The sequence below is a fragment of the Neofelis nebulosa genome, chromosome 14 (assembly GCF_028018385.1).
Source record: "Neofelis nebulosa isolate mNeoNeb1 chromosome 14, mNeoNeb1.pri, whole genome shotgun sequence".
NCBI classification, from domain to species: Eukaryota; Metazoa; Chordata; class Mammalia; order Carnivora; family Felidae; genus Neofelis; species Neofelis nebulosa.
The window spans coordinates 27827125-27846567 of record NC_080795.1 but is presented as its reverse complement, the minus strand read 5'-3'; positions in this window follow the sequence as shown (position 1 = coordinate 27846567).

Below are 19443 nucleotides of genomic sequence, written 5' to 3'. Positions count from 1 at the left end.
CCACTTCAGCTCCGACATCTGGAAATCTCCCCCCAGGCTCTTTCTGAAGTGTTCCTCTCATTCCTGGCAGAAAGGCCTCTCGAGTGGGGTCATCTCAATGTACTCTCTCCTTCCATTATTCCACCACTGGTATAGTTGAGGCTGGCTCCCACCGAGGCCTTTCTTCTTAGTTACCAATAAAACCAACCAGCCTAGAAATTGGGGACCTGTCCCCAAATCTCCCAAGTGATCAGGGCACACGCTTCGTGAGAGTTATAATGAAGCTTGGAGTACGCCTTGAGACATCTTTCTTCCCATCTTCAAATGGGGTTGGGTGTTGTGGTAGGCAGCTTCCTCATTAAACAACATGTCTGTTTCTTTTCTCCTCTATATTTCCCAGGGAAACCTGTTGTATCTCAACCACACAAATACCCACACATTTTACATTAGAAGCTGAAAATTCTGTATTAGTTTTCTGCTATTTTGTGCGAACTGTCTTAGAGAAAAGATGAACGCCTGTCTGTCTTTAGGGCAAAGGTTGTCACGGGAAAATAAAACAATACATGCTGTTTGGTGTTTCAAGTTTGTTTTTTTTTTAATATATGAAATTTATTGTCAAGTTGGTTTCCATACAATACCCAGTGCTCATCCCAAAAGATGTCCTCTTCAATGCCCATCACCTACCCTTCCCTCCCTCCCAGCCCCCCATCAACCCTCAGTTTGTTCTCAGTTTTTAAGAGTCTCTTGTGCTTTGGCTCTCTCCCACTCTAACCTCTTTTTTTTTTTTTTCTTCCCCTCCCCCATGGGTTTCTGTTCAGTTTGTCAGGATCCACATAAGAGTGAAAACATATGAAAGAATGAAATATGGTGTTTCAAGTTTTAATCTACGAAAAATTAACACTTCACATGCCATCTGCCACAATAGGAAAACCAGAAACAAAATAAGCCCTTCATGTTTATTCAAATATATCATGTTAAAGCCAATTATCACAGAGGTTCTCATTCCACACTTCATCTTCCAGAACTTCCCGTTGGCCTCCTCTCTCTCTTCTTTTTCTAGTCTTTCCTTGACTTCCATTCATTCCACTTTTCCTTTTTATGGCATTTTTTTCTTTTATTTTTCAATTCTCGTCCCTGAAAAAATGCTTGCTGTAAAGGGTTCATAGAGCCATATTTGCTGCAGTTTAGGTGGTATATTCAGTACAAGGCAGTACATTTGCTCCACACCTTGGATCAAGATCCAAGGAGAAATCTGCTATTCCTTGAACCAACTCTAATAGCAGCTTTGCACAGCTTCTTCATTACCATGGACAACTCCTATTAATGATCTAAAATATTGAAATATCAGTTCAAGAACACTAAAACTTGCTAATAAACTGATTTTTGTGTGGATGATGAATCCCATGTTCATAAATATGGTGATCATGCATATTTTGACAGAGAGAGAAAACCATAGGGTACGATGTTCGTATTACTAACACTAATCTTAAAATGTAGTAATGTAGATGGACAGTTTTTAATTTTTAAAAAATACATTCTGATCCAATCTAGCCCCTTTTTATCAGGTCATGATTTTGGCTTTCCTACTTTCTGCCCATAATAACACTGTGTGCCACCAACCCTCATAAACTCTAGCCTCACTGCACTTGACACAGTTTAATGAAAGTGTATTATGGATACATTGCTAAGTTGTTATCTTGCAGAGTTGAAGTACAAATAATGAACACGTGGATTGACCACCTTCAATCTGTAGGCTATCTCATTCCTCTGTAAGAATGTAGCTGCAATGATCTGTTCCCTCCCTCCTCAAAACTATTTCCCAAATTCTATCTGATGACCTGGCATTAACAAACTATAGCTTTCTTTTTTCTATAAACTACCTTCTTAAAGCAAATTATCAATCACTCTTCACATGACCTTTTGTTCTCAACCTCTTATAGTGCAGCTACCTTCACTGTCAGGCAATAAAAATTGTTCTCACCAAAACCATCACAAGTCTTCCAGTTGCTACATCCAATCAATTGCTAAATTTCAGCCCTACATAACTCTCCTGTAACACTTGGCATTGTTCACCCTCACTCCCTCTTTCTAGAAACTCTATCCTGATCTCTGTATTCCCTCCTCTCCATTGTCTAGTAATCCTGTGGCAATTTCTACTCTTTCATCTGTTGACTTGCCCTTTGAACATTCACTGTGTGTTAGAGCTCCCAGACTATGCCCTTCTAATCTTGCTCCAAATACTCTCCTCTGGAGAAACACTCTCATTGCTTTAACTTTGTGAAAATTTTAATTATGTCTCTAGCTTTTGTCTATTTCCCAGCCTCCAAATCCAATTTTGCAATTGTCTCCTGAGAAAATAAACTTTGTTTTCACACAGCTCCAACTTAACATCCAGAATAAAATTCTTAACCTACCTATATTCACACACAGACTATCCTGCATATACTTCCATCAGACAGGAAGTGTATTTAAGGTTCAGTAGCATGGAGTCTGGGACCACACTGCTTGGGATTACATATTCACTCTAGCACTGATAGTTTTGTGACTTTAGACAAGTTGCCTAACCTCTCTGTGCTTCACTTTGTCACATGTAAAGTGGGGATGATGATGGCAGCTCCTTTTAAGATTGTTATAAAGATGTAAAGAAGTTGTTCGTATAAAATATTTAGAAGAGTGTTCCTATGGATTGAATATTTGTGTTCCCCAAAACTCATGTTGAAATCCAAAGCTCCCAATGTGATGGTATTAGGAAGTGGGAGGCAATTAGATCATGAGGGTGGATCCTTCATGAATGGGATTCAGGCCCTTTGAAAAAGACATTAGAGAGCATACTTTTTCTCTGTCTCTCTGCTCTGCACCATGTGAGCTATCTGAAAACTGGAAAGCATGACCTCACCAGATACGGAATCTATCCCTCAGGAAGCGTGTGAAATAAACTTGCGTTGTTAGAGCTACCCAGTCGATGTTACTTTATTATAACAGCCTGAAGGGACTTACACAAATGTCTAGTACATAGTAATCACTCCAAAGTTAGCCATTATTAGTCATTACTGCATTTACCAGAACATAATAAGCTTTTTAATCCTACATCTCCACCCACTAAACACTGAGATTCCTGATGGTAGCAACCATTTCTCAGTCATCTTATGCCAGGTTCCTAGGCAGCTCCTGTCACATGGAAGATAATCCATGAAAGGCACATTGAATAAAAATCTTACTGGCAGCCTGTGTTCTCACATTAATTTAGTGACTTACCACCATAGCAACTCCCCTCTCGATCATCAAAATCTGTGTGCATGCTTTAAGGACCTCTGTCCCCTATCTCCACTGCCACTGAGAATCTTCATCATATCAGACTTGGGCTATTGAAATAGCTCCCCAAGTAGATGGCCATGATCCTCACACATCATCTCTAGGCCTCCTTTCTTTTAAAAAAAAAAATCATGTTATTTCTCAGGTTGAAAGCCTCCATTCATTACCTTCTACCCACAGAATAAAACACAACTCCACAGTATAACATATGAGATTTTTCAAACCCTAGTCCTACCCCATTCCCCATCTCCTGTCACCCCCCTTAATGCTCCTGCCACCTTGAACTAAATGTTCAGCAAATATGTCAAGTTCCTCTAATGTCCAAGTCTTCACACAAGCCTTAAAGCTTTTTCCTACCTATGACCCTGAGAGAATCTTAGTTGTCTTTTAAAATTCAACTCAAGTGTGATACATCTGCAAGACCTTCCTGACTCCCCTAAGAATTTGTCATTCTCCCTTCAATGATTCCACCATGCTTTGTTTCTATTTCTTAATGACATTTCTCAGGCAACACTCTTGTTACTACTCACCCATATGTCTCTTCCATTAGACTACAATCAGTTCTTTAATCATAGGGGCGATGTGTCTCCCCCTTCCACAAAGCCCAATCAGTTGAAGATACTTAAAAAAAAAAAGACTATTAAACTCATCACCAAATCCAATCAACACACTCAACGGACATTCTTATCATCTATTCTTTATTAGAAACTGTATTAGTTTTAGCTAGGAAAATTAAAATGTTCCCCTATGTAAAGTAAGAAGCTGCTCAACTATAAAACAAAAATATTTCCTTTCCTTTTCTTTCAATTTGGGAAGAAGTTTGGTTAAAGAAAACAACATTCCTAGGAAGGTGGATAGGAGTGTGGAGGGGAGGTAATGATAAGGACCAATTGTTTTGTGTGTGTATTAGCTTACCAAAATACATACATACATACATACATACATACATTCATACATAACAAGCAAGTACTAGGAGCCCAAAACAATGAAGTTATTCCTAGCCCACACACTCTTACAGTCATTTGCTGGGGTATCTCTTTTCCTCCTGACCACTGCTTCTATGTCCCCATTTCTTTTTCCCCCAATTCTCAGAGCTGGGCACCTGTTGTAGCAAGATTGAGAAAAGAAAAGAGAAACTTTGGAAGGTGCTACTAGAGACATGTCTTAAAGATTGCAATGAAGAATAATTTGCTCTTGCAGATCTGCAGTAATCAATGGGTTTTTATCCCCAGATATATGTACGGCTACATAATAGTTGCTGGCCTCGATGCAATGCATAGGCTTAGGTTTGAAATTCCACAGCTGCAGCACATATGAGGACATGGAAAGGCTCAGCAAATTCTACTGGGTGCTTTCCACCTTCCCTAGGCTTAGCAACAGCCACACAGAAATTCCTCTCTCCTTTTTATTTTATTTATAGTGTCCTTTTAGGAAAAAGGTTAGAGAAATCAAGGTAAAATACATTAAAAAGCTTGTTTATCCAAATTTATCATCAATGAAATGAAAGAACGTTGCAGTGGAAGGGGACCTAGATTACATGCCAAGTACTGCTAACTAATTATGGGAACTTGGTTGAGGCACGTGTTTTCTCCAGCCTTCAGTTTTCCTCTCCGAAAAAAAGAGGGTGATCACATGGACAATGTTTTATGCCTAAAGTCCAGTCAAGACCCAAGACCAAACAAACTGAAGAATTCAACTAATTTAAAAAAATAAGGAGTGTGTTGAAAATATCTGAACATAATAAAGTCCAAGCTTAGGCAAATGAGGACTATACATAATAGCCACATTAAAAACTCAGCTCAAATTCTCAGTCTTCCAGTCTCAAGTTACAGTTCCCAGCTGGTGATTACTGAGCATAAATGCAACATTTGGGAGGAAACTGAATTGTTTCCCAGTATAGAGACTTTTAAAAATGGCAAAAGTAAAGTAAATCGTGCCAATGTTCTTGTTTGGAATTGAATGTGTGCATAGCACCGTGTCCTTTTACAAGGCCTTCCTGTCCTCTACATAATTTTGTTTTTCGTAATTAGCACAATTACCTCTCTTTCATAGAAAAGGGGAAAAAATGCCCTGTTGGTGAAGCCAATTATCTGAATCAAGTCCATTGTTATTTCCACAAACAAGGAGAGGATTTATTACTGCATTCTTTCTTTAACACTTAGAGAGTGAGAAGACAATGGTTCAGGACTTTCACCTGAATTCACCCCTTTCTTACTTCTTAGGAGAAGCAAGCATTAGAAAGAGCACCTATGGGGTCACAGTCCTCAAATCCCCCCTAAGAGCCTCTATGCCCTTGGTCATAGATTTAGTGCTTAAGATCCTGATTTGCAAAAAGTTGCAATTGAACTAGATAACTGGCTGAATCTAAAACCCAATAAATGTGCTTGTTCTTATTTTTAGACTTTATTTCTCTAAGTGAAATAAATGAGAGTAATATTAGTTACATCAATGGCACTACTAAAGCATTCACTGAGCTTCAATAATAAGAGTAACAATAACAATAAAACTTTATGGCTTTTTTTCTCAAAGGAAATTGGAACACTTTACCAACATTATTGTCTCATTAATCTCATGTCTTTGAAAAATCGTGCAGCGTTGGGAGGATGGAAGGGTATGAACCAGGGAATCAGACAGACCTGTTTTCTATGTACCTACCTGGAAATTATTTCAGTCATGAGTAAATAAGATAATGTACATCAAGTGTGTACCTGCACAGTAAGCACTCAATACATAATTCTCTCCCTACTTCTCTATCTCTCCAGACCTATAGCCCTTTACCCCTCTGCTTTTCTTTCCCTCCCCCTGCTCTGGCAATCCCTCCCTTCTCCCTTCTCCCCTTTTGTAACCGTGCAAGCTGAGACAATTTCATTAAAGTTTTTGTTTTATTTTTGTTTTAGTGGCACAAAAGTATTCTGATCCCCTCTGAAAGAGTTCCTATAAGTTTGCTATCACTATTCATCTGTCATACGTAGGCAAGAGTCCAGCTCTTACCTTTAATCAAGTCTCCAGAGGGTAAGTAACTCCAGATAAGTAACTCTTTGTCTCAATATCACTCTTCTTGGGTTCAAAAGAGTCTTAAGTTTGAGGCATCCTAATGTCTACACTTCGGGCACCTGCATGAAACAGTAAACCTCTAAATGGAGATATGCTAAAATCTAACATGGAATGAGACCTACAATTCCCAAGAATTCAAGTTATAATCTCTGTGTCAGTGTCTTTCTGTACATATGTCTCGTTGCTTGCCCCAAACCCTTTGCTACATACCACCTGTTTAAACGTTGTAGGCTTGCCCTGGGACATCATGAGAAAGACTGCACATTCATGCTTGGGTCGGGTTGTTCAACAGGGAGCTGTGTACTGTTTGAGGCCGACATAGTGGTGCTGGTGGAAGAAGCAGAAATAAATCCAAGAGCCTCTCCCCCTTCCATGGTAGAGTATCTTAGAATGAAAGTCAACTGACTTTTTCCCCACCCAGACACCTTCAGTGGGGATTATCTCTCCATTTCCAAACTAGGAGAAGTGGGAGTTTTGTAACTACAGACTGTGAAGTTTTATTTCATAGAAGGTAGCGTAATGCGTGAGATTTTAAAATACATATAGAAGAAATAGCTTATTCAAGAAAGTGTCATCATGTAGCCACCCTGAGGTTTTGCCCAGAGCAAGAGGTAGTAAATGACAGTGTTTATTCAGATATATACTTGGACAGCCTGATACTCTAGGAAATATTTCGATTTGTGGGATACTGGACTTGATGATGTCTTAGAGAAAAATAAATCATGATTTTAGGAGCTGGCTACAAATTTCTCTGAATCATAGTCGAACTGTGAGGCCCAGTCACTGGCTTGAGCACCATCTTCATTTCCGAAAAGAATGGAGCAAAACTGGATTCTATAAGCGCACACACACACACACACACACACACACGAAATTATGAGAAACAGTTCCTGAATCAAAGTGAAAGGGAGTGCAATGAATAATCCTTTAGAAAAAGCAATGGAGGGGCGCCTGGGTGGCGCAGTCGGTTAAGCGTCCGACTTCAGCCAGGTCACGATCTCGCGGTCCGGTCCGTGAGTTCGAGCCCCGCGTCAGGCTCTGGGCTGATGGCTAGGAGCCTGGAGCCTGTTTCCGATTCTGTGTCTCCCTCTCTCTCTGCCCCTCCCCCATTCATGCTCTGTCTCTCTCTGTCCCAAAAATAAAAATAAAAAACGTTGAAAAAAAAATTAAAAAAAAAAAAAAAAGAAAAAGCAATGGATTTAGCAATGGGGACTGATTTATAAGTTAGTATTTTTTTTTTAATTTTTTTTTCAACGTTTTTTATTTATTTTTGGGACAGAGAGAGACAGAGCATGAACGGGGGAGGGGCAGAGAGAGAGGGAGACACAGAATCGGAAACAGGCTCCAGGCTCCGAGCCATCAGCCCAGGGCCCGATGCGGGGCTCGAACTCACGGACCGCGAGATCGTGACCTGGCTGAAGTCGGACGCTTAACCGACTGCGCCACCCAGGCGCCCCTATAAGTTAGTATTTTAAGAGGCAGATTTGTATACCTTGGCTCAAATAATTACAAAGGAAAACAGTAATAATGTAGGATTACAAGGTTGTAGTTTTAAAACCTCCTCTTTTGGAGGAGCAAAAAAAGTGTGGTTGCATTCTTAAAGGATATAGCAAAGCAGAACAATGAGAAATTAGGTAAAAGAAAAGCTGAACTGCTCTCACGAACATTTTCTCAACAGGAAGATGTGTTACCAAAGAGTGGCGTCTCCCCAGGACTGCTAGAAATGCTTCACTGTTCATGTCATTTCAAATAAAATACATAAAGCTGCCATAGCAGGTGGACAAGGTGACCAGATGGGTCTCCTGTCTCTAATTTCTGTGATTTAAAGGTTCTGTCCTATTACCCAGCAAGAAGCACTGCTTCTTAGTGATTCCATTTATAAAATGATCCTACTGGTGTTTTCTCTTAACTTCCACCTTTGCAAACTCTTTTCGTTTTCACCTATGCAGTAAGACTCCAGATTACTGTATTCAGCATCACAGAGAGGGGAGGGTAAGGAGGGCGAGTTAAACAGAGTAAGTGGTTACTTACTTAGGAAAAATATTAAAGGCGAGGGAAACTGGAGGGAAAATGAAAGATCATCACACGCTAGTGCGTTTCTCTGCATCCAAATGGAATTTTGATTCAGATACCACATTTCTGTAAGAAAAGCTGCATTGAGTGTAGAAAAAAACCTTCACATTAATCTTCCTGTTGACAAGGCTAAGGAAAAACAAACAACGGAACTAATTTAACACTGGTTTATTGAAGTTCTCAGATCGTAATTTGATTCTTGAAGAAGTCACAGGATAGTGACAACCTTTGGGTGAGCATCTCCGACTTGTTAAAAGCCTTTTCATGACAGTTCTGGAATGTAATCCATGTGTGCCATTTACATGATCTATGTAAATCTTTATCTTTTGGTCCAGATGGACTTGGATTCACAGGATGAAAAACTCTCAGATGGCAACCCTTGCTGGGTTTCAGTTATAAATACAAGGTTTAGCCTGAATCTTTTCTCCCTATTGTGGGCAGTTGTGAATGGGGCCCATTGTGAATACTGTGTATTAATTATAAGAGACTGGATCACTGGTGGTTGCAATACACTTCAGCAGAATTCAAAGCTGATTTTTTGCAGTCAGAATAAAAGAATTTTAAATTGGATTTAATGTTTTAAGCTCGTATAGACTAGCAGGGGGACCTCTTAACCAGTCACTTAGTGTGAAAAATGAAAGAGAAAGGGATCACTTATGTCAGAGTTCAAAACTGGAGCAGGGCAGGGTTGGGGGGGGGGGTGGTCATTAAGGAGATGAGCCTTATCATGTCCTAACCAGATGAAGGCATGAACTTTGAACTGGCCCACACTGCAACTCTTCCAAAGACTCTGCCCCAACACCTGCAACTTTGTTGCAGTAAGAGACTTTGCTTAGCGATAGCCTTCGTAGCCGGTTACATTCAGCCAACATCAGTTTTCAACATCAATCAAATTTCTTTGCAAATAACACACAAAGGTGTTAAAGTCCTTGACTTTTGTTCCCTAGGGGACACGTTTTGTGTTGCTACTTAAATCTGTGCTCCCCAGGGGCGCCTGGGTGGCTCAGTCGGTTAAGTGTCCAACTTCGGGTCAGGTCACGATCTCGCAGTATGCGAGTTCGAGCCCCGCGTCGGGCTCTGTGCTGACAGCTCAGAGCCTGGAGCCTGTTTCAGATTCTGTGTCTCCCTCTCTCTGACCCTCCCCTGTTCATGCTCTGTCTCTCTCTGTCTCAAAAATAAATAAATGTTAAAAAAAATTTTTTTTAAATAAAAAAAATCTGTGCTCACCAAATTACAATTCTGAGACCCCAGACTAGTACTTTGGCTTTATGTCAGCTCTGCTGCTTTCCTTTGGTTTTAACTTTATTTACTTATTTTAAGAAAGAGACAGAGCGCTCACAAGTGGGAGAGGAGCAGAGAGACAGGGAGAGAGAATCCCAAGCAGGGTCTGCACTGTCAGCACAGCAGCGCCCTACTCCGGGCTCTATCCCACGAAGTGTGAAATCATGACTTGAGCCGAAATCCAGGGTCAGATGCTTAACCAACTGAGCCACCCCCGTGCTCCACTGCCACTTTTCTCGGTTGACACGAGCAAGACACACTCTACCACTGAAGCATTAGGGTCATTTGTGACAAACTGCCACGTTCTGGGATCCACAAGGAAGAAGAACAAGACAATTCCTCTTTTTCTCACGCACACACACACACACTCCTCCACCCCAGGCCTCCACCACCTATCAGTCTCGTTTCCATTTCTTTCTTCTCCCAGACATTGTATGAGAAGCATCAACCACAATGACAGTAAAAGACAGAGCATAGTTGTTGGATTTAACAAAACAAACGGAAGCCTTTGTTTTCCTCAGAACCTGGATGGAATAAGAAAGTCTAAGCTTGCACTAAAGAACATGAATGCCATTTTCCACACCTGCCCAATTTTATGACATTTGACTCCGTTGCTATTGGGCATTCTCACTGTGCACTCTCTACAGTAAGTCCACCCACACATCTACATCATCTTTTTCCTTAAATTTCACATGTAGGTGAAATTTTCAACACTCCTTTCCTGGCATTTTGCATATAGCTTTTTGTAGCTCTTAATATGTATTTCTGTAACTAATTAATGTATGAACATATTTATTTTTGACATAGATAATGTAATCTGGAAGGGAAGATACAAGTTCTAAATGTGTTTATATTATCTGTTCCTGAAGTTTTAGCCCAGAGTTAGGAATTTTTTTAATTAAAAAGTTTGTTGCATGAAGAAAATGGATGAATTTATCAAGAAATGGATCCCTGCTTACTCATATGGGAGGATCAAGGGAATATCTAATGCTTTGGGTACAATACAGGGTCCTATTTTTGAGATAATGTTGAATTATTGTTGCAATATACTTACCAAGAAGTTGGCAAAGCCATTACCTGGAAACTTCTTTCAATGAGAATCTGTAAGGCTTCGCAAAATATCTCATTTTTTCTATGAACAACTCTTACAAATTTGATATATATTGGGCTGATATATGTCTCTTGAAAATATCCACACACATAGGTTAGTTCTAGTACATGAGTTTACTTAGAAAATAAGTACTGCTAAAATTAGAAATAAGACAAAGACGCTATCTCTGCTATTATTCAATATTATATCAGAAGTACTAGCCAATACAAGAAGGAAAAGAACTAAGAAGGAATAAAAAATGAAAAAGAAAATATGATTGTCCTTATTATTCCATTTAAGAATATGACAGTATTCTTAAAAATACCAATCAAGTTTACTGTTGTGTTAGTTGAGCTACTAAGGGAATTCAGCAAGGTTGCAAGTAAAAAAACAAAACAAAAAAACATACAATTATTGGTATCATTGTAATTCAGTAATAAATGCTTAGAAAATGCAGTGGGCCAGAGATTCCATTTATTGTGGCTACAAACTATTATAACCATATTATTCACTTTATGTTGTCTATAAATTAGCATCTATCTATCCTTATCTTCCTTATTAAAAGAGTCTGATGGTGTTCAGATTCTTATCTCTGACAGAAGGGACACCATTCCCAGCTCAGGAGTATATTCTAAAAAGACCAAGTCAGCTATTGATTTTTAGCATTTCCTTTGCTTATGATTGGTTTGGGACAGCCCCTAAGCCAGTGGTAGCTGGGAAACATGAGGGCTGCCCCTCAGAAAGAGTTACTTGCCCCTCAGTAAGAGTTACAGGCTCTTTTTCTAGTAGTTTTTTCCCTGTCTAGCTGTGATGCCTGTGTGGCAGCCACTCAGTGACAAGGAGGGAAACAAGCCAAAGGGGAAAAGAGAAACGTTAAGCATGACTAAGCTGAAAGATGGAAAGAAACTGTATTCTTGATGATTACTGAAGCCACTGAATTGACCGATCCTTAAGACCACTACTCTGTAATTGTGCTTCATAAGAAGATACACTTTCCTTACTATTTAAGCCATTTACCAAATAAGAGAAACAACGGACAGAGGGATTTATTTGCAATGCACCTAACCAATCAAGAATTATATCCAGAAGAAAGGAAAAAGAGAGTGAGAAAGAAAGAACAAAAGCTCTTATAAATTTATAATAAAACCATAAATAATCAAAGAAGAAATCAGTGAAGGATATGAATAGGGAATTTACAGAAGGAGACAATAGAATATTCATGAACATAAGAAAGAATGCCCACCTCAATAGAAATCAGAAAAATTCAGAGTAAAACATAATGAGTATAATTTCCAGCTCATCAGACTGGCAAAAAAAAATGTCTGACTAAATTAAAATCACACTGATGATGGTATGGATAATTATGAACTCTCATGGAGGCTAATGAGAGAGTTAATTGATATAACACACACAAAACCAATTCAACCATGTCTGGCTAAAGATGTCTATATCCTTCAAGTCAGTCGTTTATTTTCTAGATGTAACTCTTAAGCAAACTCTAGCACATCTGCACAAGAATACATGTACAATAATATCTAAAAGCATTTTTATTATAAAGGAAACTGCTTAAATATCTATCATAAGGAGAATGTATTAATATTATTAATTGAGTGGTATAGAATACCATAGTTTAAATAAATGAAATAATCCATATATAACCTGGATAAATATTATATGATACAATGTTGAGAAAAAATTACAACACTATCTAATATGGTATCCATAATAGTTAAAAAATATATAACATATACATTGTTTTTTTGATGTACAGTCACATAGTAATAATAAAGCAGATATATGGGGATAATAAACACTAAATTAAGGATAATAGTTTCTTCTGGATCATAGAGGGAAGCTTCAACATTTTGAACTCTCATTTTTAAACTCTTTTGAAATTCAGATTTTTGAAAGTTAATATTTTTTCAAACTGACCACTTTAAGAAATCCATGGAGGAGGAGCCAAGATGGCGGAACAGCAAGAAAATTTTTTGTGTGTCTCCTGTCCATGAAATACAGCTAGACCAACACTAAACCATCCTGCACACCTAGAAAACTGATTGGAGGATTAACACAACAATCTGCACAACCCGAACCACAGAATTCAGCAGGTACGTGGCGCAGAGAGGTGAACTTGGGGAGAGAGAAGCCAGAGGTGGGCAGGGAGCTGCCTTTGCAGGCGTAGAGAGGATAAAGACTGGGGCGGGGGAGAATACGGGAAAAACACCCCTCCCCCAAAAGCAGCTGGAGAGAAAGTGGAAAATTGGAAACAGCCACAGGGACTAAACTAAAAAGGGAGAGAGGAGAAAGGAGAGGGTTTAAATTCCATTAAGACTGTAAACAAGGGGAGCGCAAAGGCTGCAACTCCACAGTTCCATACCTGGCTCTGGTGCTCTGGTGGGAAAGGTGAATCCCTAGGAGCAGAGTGGGGTCCGGGAGGTTCTCGGGCCACACGGGGAAAAGCGGTTCCACTGCTGGAAGGACATTTGGTAGAGACCGTTGAAGCCATCTGGTCCCAGCCCAGAAGGGGACCACATTCACTGGTGCTGGAACAAGGTCCTTAAGGTGAAGCCTGGTGCTGGATGTGTGATGTGATTTTCCATAATCCCTGAAAAGCTGCTGCTACACTATCTCACGAACTTTTTCTGGGGCGAGCTGGCAGCTGGCTGCAGTCTTGGGGCACCGGCAGCAGCGGGGTCCAGCAAGTGTTCCTTGGTACATCCGGCATTCAGTCATTGCTCGGTGAGACCCTCCCGCAGAGAGTCAGAACAAGTCAAAGCTGCAGTCCTTCAGAAGTAAGGGGCCAGGGAAAATAGCCGCATCTGAGACAAAACTCAGGAGAGAGGTACTGCCTGGGGCTTGGTCACGGACAGTGAAAAAGCAGGGAGTGGATGAAAGCTGAAGACAGAGGAGGGGTGCCCAATTGCTGATCGGGGAGAACAGAATTCTGAGACTGGGTAGATGGGTGGCGCTGTTTTCACCGCTCCTGCGTTTGCGCATACGCACCTACAAGCAACAATGTTCCACCCCATTAGGCTACCAGCGCCATCTAGTGGAGAGCAGAGCCATTACACAGAGTCCACCCAACAGGGCCAACCTCGCTCTTCAAGAGCACAAGTCTCACTGCCTGCTTAGTTTATGGACTATAAAGTGCTTCATAGTCTGACTTCTAGGAAAAACAAAGTTTTTCTAGGGAAAAATTTTATTAAAAATATTTTTCTTTAATTTTTTTACTATATTTTTTATTTTTATGTAAATTTTTTTCAAATTCTATTTTACTTTCATCATTTTATTTTAGTCTACTACAGTGTATTCACTTTTTCAAATTTTCAAACAATTTCCTTTTTTCTTTTTTCTCTTTTTTGTTTCTTTTATTTTTCTTGAATACAGAAAGAGAAAAAAATTCATTTTTGTTTTCAATTTTTACTAAAAATATTTTTCTTTAATTTTTTCTACCATATTCTTTACTTTTGTATAAATTTTTTCAAATTATATTTTACTCCCATCATCTCATTTTATTCTACTTCAGTGTATCCATTTTTTCAAATTCTCAAACAATTTCCTTCCCCCGCCTTTTTTTCTCTAATCTGCCAAACCACTTTCACCACCTAGACCAAAACACAACTAGGATCTAGCATCATTTATTCTATTGTGTGTGTGTGTGTGTGTGTGTGTGTGTGTTTCTAAGTTTTTAAGTTTTTATTTTTAATATTTTTTAATTTAATTTTTTTTAATTTTAATTCTTCTACCTCATTAATTCCTTTTCTCCCTTTGACAAAATGAAGGAATTCACCCCAAAAGAACACAAAGAAATGACAGCTAGGGATTTAACCAACACAGATACAAGCAAGATATCTGAACCAGAATTTAGAATCACAATAATAAGAATACTAGGTGGAGTCGAAAATAGATTAGAATCCCTTTCTGCAGAGATAAAAGAAGTAATAAGTAGAATGAAATTAAAAATGCTATAACTGAGCTGCAATCACAGATGGATGCAGCGGCGACAAGGATGGATGAGGCAGAACAGAGAATCAGAACAGAAGCAATACAGACGACAAACTTATAGAGAATAATGAAGTAGAAAAAAAGAGGGAGATGAAGGCAAAAGGGCACGATTTAAGAATTAGAGAAATCAGTGACTCATTAAAAAACAACATCAGATCATAGGGGTCCCAGAAGAGGAAGAGAGAGAAATGGGGGTAGAAAGGTTATTGGAGCCAATCATAGCCGAAAACTTTCCTAACCTGGGGAAAGACACACACATCAAAATCCAGGAAGCACAGAGGGCCCCCATTAGATTCAACAAAAACTGACCATCAACAAGGCATATCATAGTCAAATTCACAAAATACTCAGGCAAGGAGAGAATCATAAAGCAGCAAGGGAAAAAAAAAAAGTCCCTAACCTATAAGGGAAGACAGATCAGGTTTTCAGCAGACCTATCCACAGAAACTTGGCAGGCCAGAGAGGAGTGGCAGGATATATTCAATGTGCTGAATCAGATAAATATGCAGCCAAGAATTCTTTATCCAGCAAGGCTGTCATTGAAAATAGAAGGAGAGATAAAAAGTTTCCCAGACAAACAAAACTTAAAGGAGTTTGTGACCACTAAACGAGCCCTGCAAGAAATTTTAAGGGGGACTCTTTGAGGGGAGAAAAGATGAAAAAATAAATACATACATACATACACACCAAAAGCAACAAAGATTAGAAAGGACTGGAGAACACCACCAGAAACTCCAACGCTACAAGCATCATAATGGTAATAAATTCATATCTTTCAGTACTCACTCTAAATGTCAGTGGACTACATGCTCCAATCAAAAGACATAGGGTAACAGAATGGATAAGAAACAAGATCCATCTATATGCTGTTTACAAGAGACCCCTTTAGACCTAAAGACACTTTCAGATTGAAAATTAAGGGGATAGAGAACCATCTTTCATGCTAATAGTCAACAAAAGAAAGCTGGAGTAGCCATACTTATATCAGACAATCTAGACTTTAAAATAAAGACTGTATAAAGAGATACAGAAGGGCATTATATCATAATGAAAGGGTCTATCTACCAAGAAGACCTAACAATTGTAAATATTTATGCTCCAAATGTGAGAACACCCAAATATATAAATCAATTAATCACAAACATAAAGAAACTCATCAATAGTAATACCATAATAGTGGGAGACTTCAACACCCCACTCACAGAAATGGACAGATCATCTAATCAAAAAATCAAGAAGGAAACAATGGCTTTGAATGACACACTGGACCAGATGGACTTAACAGATATATTCACAACATTTCATCCTAAAGCAGCAGAATATATGTTCTTCTCCAGTGCACATGGAATGTTCTCCAGAATAGACCATATACTGGGACACAAATGAGCCCTAAGTAAGTACAAAACAATCGAGATCATAGTGTGCATATTTTCAGACCACAATACTATGAAACTCAAAATCAACCACATGAAAAAATTTGGGAAGGTAACAAATACTTGGAAACTGAAGAACATCCTACTAAAGAATGAATGGGCCAACCAAGAAGTTAAAGAAGATAATAAAAAGTATATGGAAGTCAATGAAAATGATAACACCACAACCCAAAACCTCTGGGATGCAGCAAAGGCGGTCATAAGAGGAAAGTCTATAGCAATCCAGGCCTTCCTAAAGAAGGAAAAAAGATCTCAGATACACAACCTAACCTTATGCCTTAAGGACCTGGAAAAAGAACAGCAAATAAAACCCCAAACCAGCAAAAGACAGGAAATAATAAAGATTAGAGCAGAAATTAATGCTATCGAAACCAAAAAAAACCAAAACCAAAAACAAAAAACACAGTAGAACAGATCAATGAAACCAAAAACTGGTTCTTTGAAAGAATTAACAAAAGTGATAAACCACTAGCCAGTCTGATCAAAAAGAAAAAGGAAAGAAACTCTTTCCACTGTTCAGAAAAAGTGGCAGGAACTGTTGCCACTGTTATTCAACATAATATTGGAAGTCTTAGCCTCTGCAATCAGACAACACAAAGAAATAAAAGGCATCCAAATCAGCCAGGAGGAGGTCAAACTTTCACTCTTCACAGATGACATGATACTCTAAATGGAAAACCGTAGATTCCACCAAAAAACTTCTAGAATTGATTCATGAAATCAGCAAAGTTGTAGGATATAAAATCAACGGGCAAAAATGGGTTGTGTTCCTATACACCAACAATGAAGCGACAAAAAGAGAAATCAAGGAATCAATCCCATTTACAGTTGCACAAAAAAAACCGTAAAATACCTAGGAATAAATCTAACCACAAAGGTGAAAAATCTATACACTGAAAACTATAGAAAGCTTATGAAAGAAATTGAAGAAAAAAAATGGAAAAAAGATTCCAAGCTCCTGAATAGGAAGAACAAATATTGTTAAAATGTTGATACTACCCAAGGCAATCTACATATTCAATGCAATCCCTATCAAAATAACACCAGCATTCTTCACAGAGCTGGAACAAATAATCCTAAAATGTGTATGGAACCAGAAAAGACCCCGAATTGCCAAAGCAATTTTGAATAAGAAAACCAAAGCAGGAGGCATCACAATCCCAGACTTCAAGCTATACTACAAAGCTGTAATCATCAGGATAGTATGGTACTGGCACAAGAACAGGCACTAGATCAATGGAACAGAATAGAGAACCTAGAAATGGACCCTCAAATGTATGGCCAACTAATCTTTGACAAAGCAGGAAAGAATATCCAATAGAATAAAGACAGTCTCTTCAGCAAGTGATGCTGGGAAAACTGGACAGCGACATGCAGAAAAATGAACCTGGACCACTTTCTTACACCATACATAAAAATAAACTCAAAATGGATGAAAGACCTCAATGTAAGATAGGAAGCCATCAAAATCCTCGAGGAGAAAGCAGGCAAAATCCTCTTTGATCTTGGCTGCAGCAACTGCTTACACCACATGTCTCTGGAGGCAAGGGAAACAAAAACAAAAATGAACTACTGGGACCTCATCAAAATAAAAACTTCTGCACAGTGAAGGAAACAATCAGCAAAACCAAAAGGCAACCGACAGAATGGGAGAAGATATTTGCAAATGACATATCAGATAAAGGGTTAGTATCCAAAATCTATGAAGAACATATCAAACTCAACACCCAAAAAAACAAATAATCCAGTGAAGAAATGGGCAAAAGACATGAATAGACACTTCTTCAAAGAAGACATCCAGATGGCCAACTGACACATGAAAAAATGATCAACATAACTCATCATCAGGGAAATACAAATCAAAACCACAATGAGATACCACCTTATACCTATCAGAATGGCTGACATTAACAACTCAGGCAACAACAGATGTTGGCGAGGATGTGGTGAAAGAGTATCTCTTTTGCATTGCTGGTGGGAATGCAAGCTATTGCAGCCACTCTGGAAAACAGTATGGAGGTTCCTTAAAAAATTAAAGGTAGAACTACCCTACGACCCAGCAATTGCACTCCTAGGTATTTATCCAAGGGATACAGGGATGCTGTTTTGAAGGGACACATGCACCCCAATGTCTATAGCAGCACTATCAACAATAGCCAAAGTATGGAAAGAACCCAAATGTTCATCGATGGATGAATGGATAAAGAAGATGTAGTGTATATATATATATATACATATGTATATATATATATATATATATATATATATATATATATATACACATACAATGGAGTATTACTTGGCAATCAAAAAGAATGAAATCTTGCCATTTGCATCTACGTGGATGGAACTGGAGGGTATTATGCTAAGTGAAATTAGTGACTCAGAGAAAGACAAGAATAATATGACTTCACTCATATGAGGACTTTAAGAGACAAAGCAGATGAACATAAGGGAAGGGAAACAAAAATAATATAAAAACAGGGAGGGGGACAAAACAGACTCATAAATATGGAGAACAAACTGAGGGTTGCTGGAGGGGTTGTGGGAGGAGGGATGGGCTAAATGGGTAAGGGGCACTAAGGAATCTACTCCTGAAATCACTGTTGCACTATAACTAATTTGGATGTAAATTTTAAAAAATAAAAAATTAAATTAAAAAAAACAACATTCCATGGAGCACCTGGGTGGCTCAGTCAGTAAAGGTCTGACTCTGGGTTTTGGGTCAGGTCATGATGTCACTGTTCCTGGGACTGAGTCCCACATCGGGCTCTGTGCTGGCAGTGTGGAGCCTGCTTGGGATTCTGTATCTCCTTTCTCTCTGTACCTCCCCCACTCACACTGTCTCTGTCTCTCTCCAAATAAATAAATAAACTAATAAATAAAAAATTTTTTAAAGAATTCCACATGCACCAAAAATTTAAATATGAAAAAAGTCCTTATTTTTCCAGCATTCCCCATACTTCTTTTTTAAGGATAAATCCATTCATCTAGGTGCTCAGATGAAAGTTCTTCAGGACATCCCTGACCTCTGTTTATCCTTAGAACTTGCATCCAATCCACTGGCCAATTTTCATGGCTCAATTTCACCACCAATTTCATCCCCACTCTGGTAAGTTGACCATTATCTCTTGATTGGACCGCTGCTGCAGTTTTCTTACTCATCTCGCTGCCTCCACTCTTTCCCCTTGGTATCTGTTTTTGAATTAGCAGGCA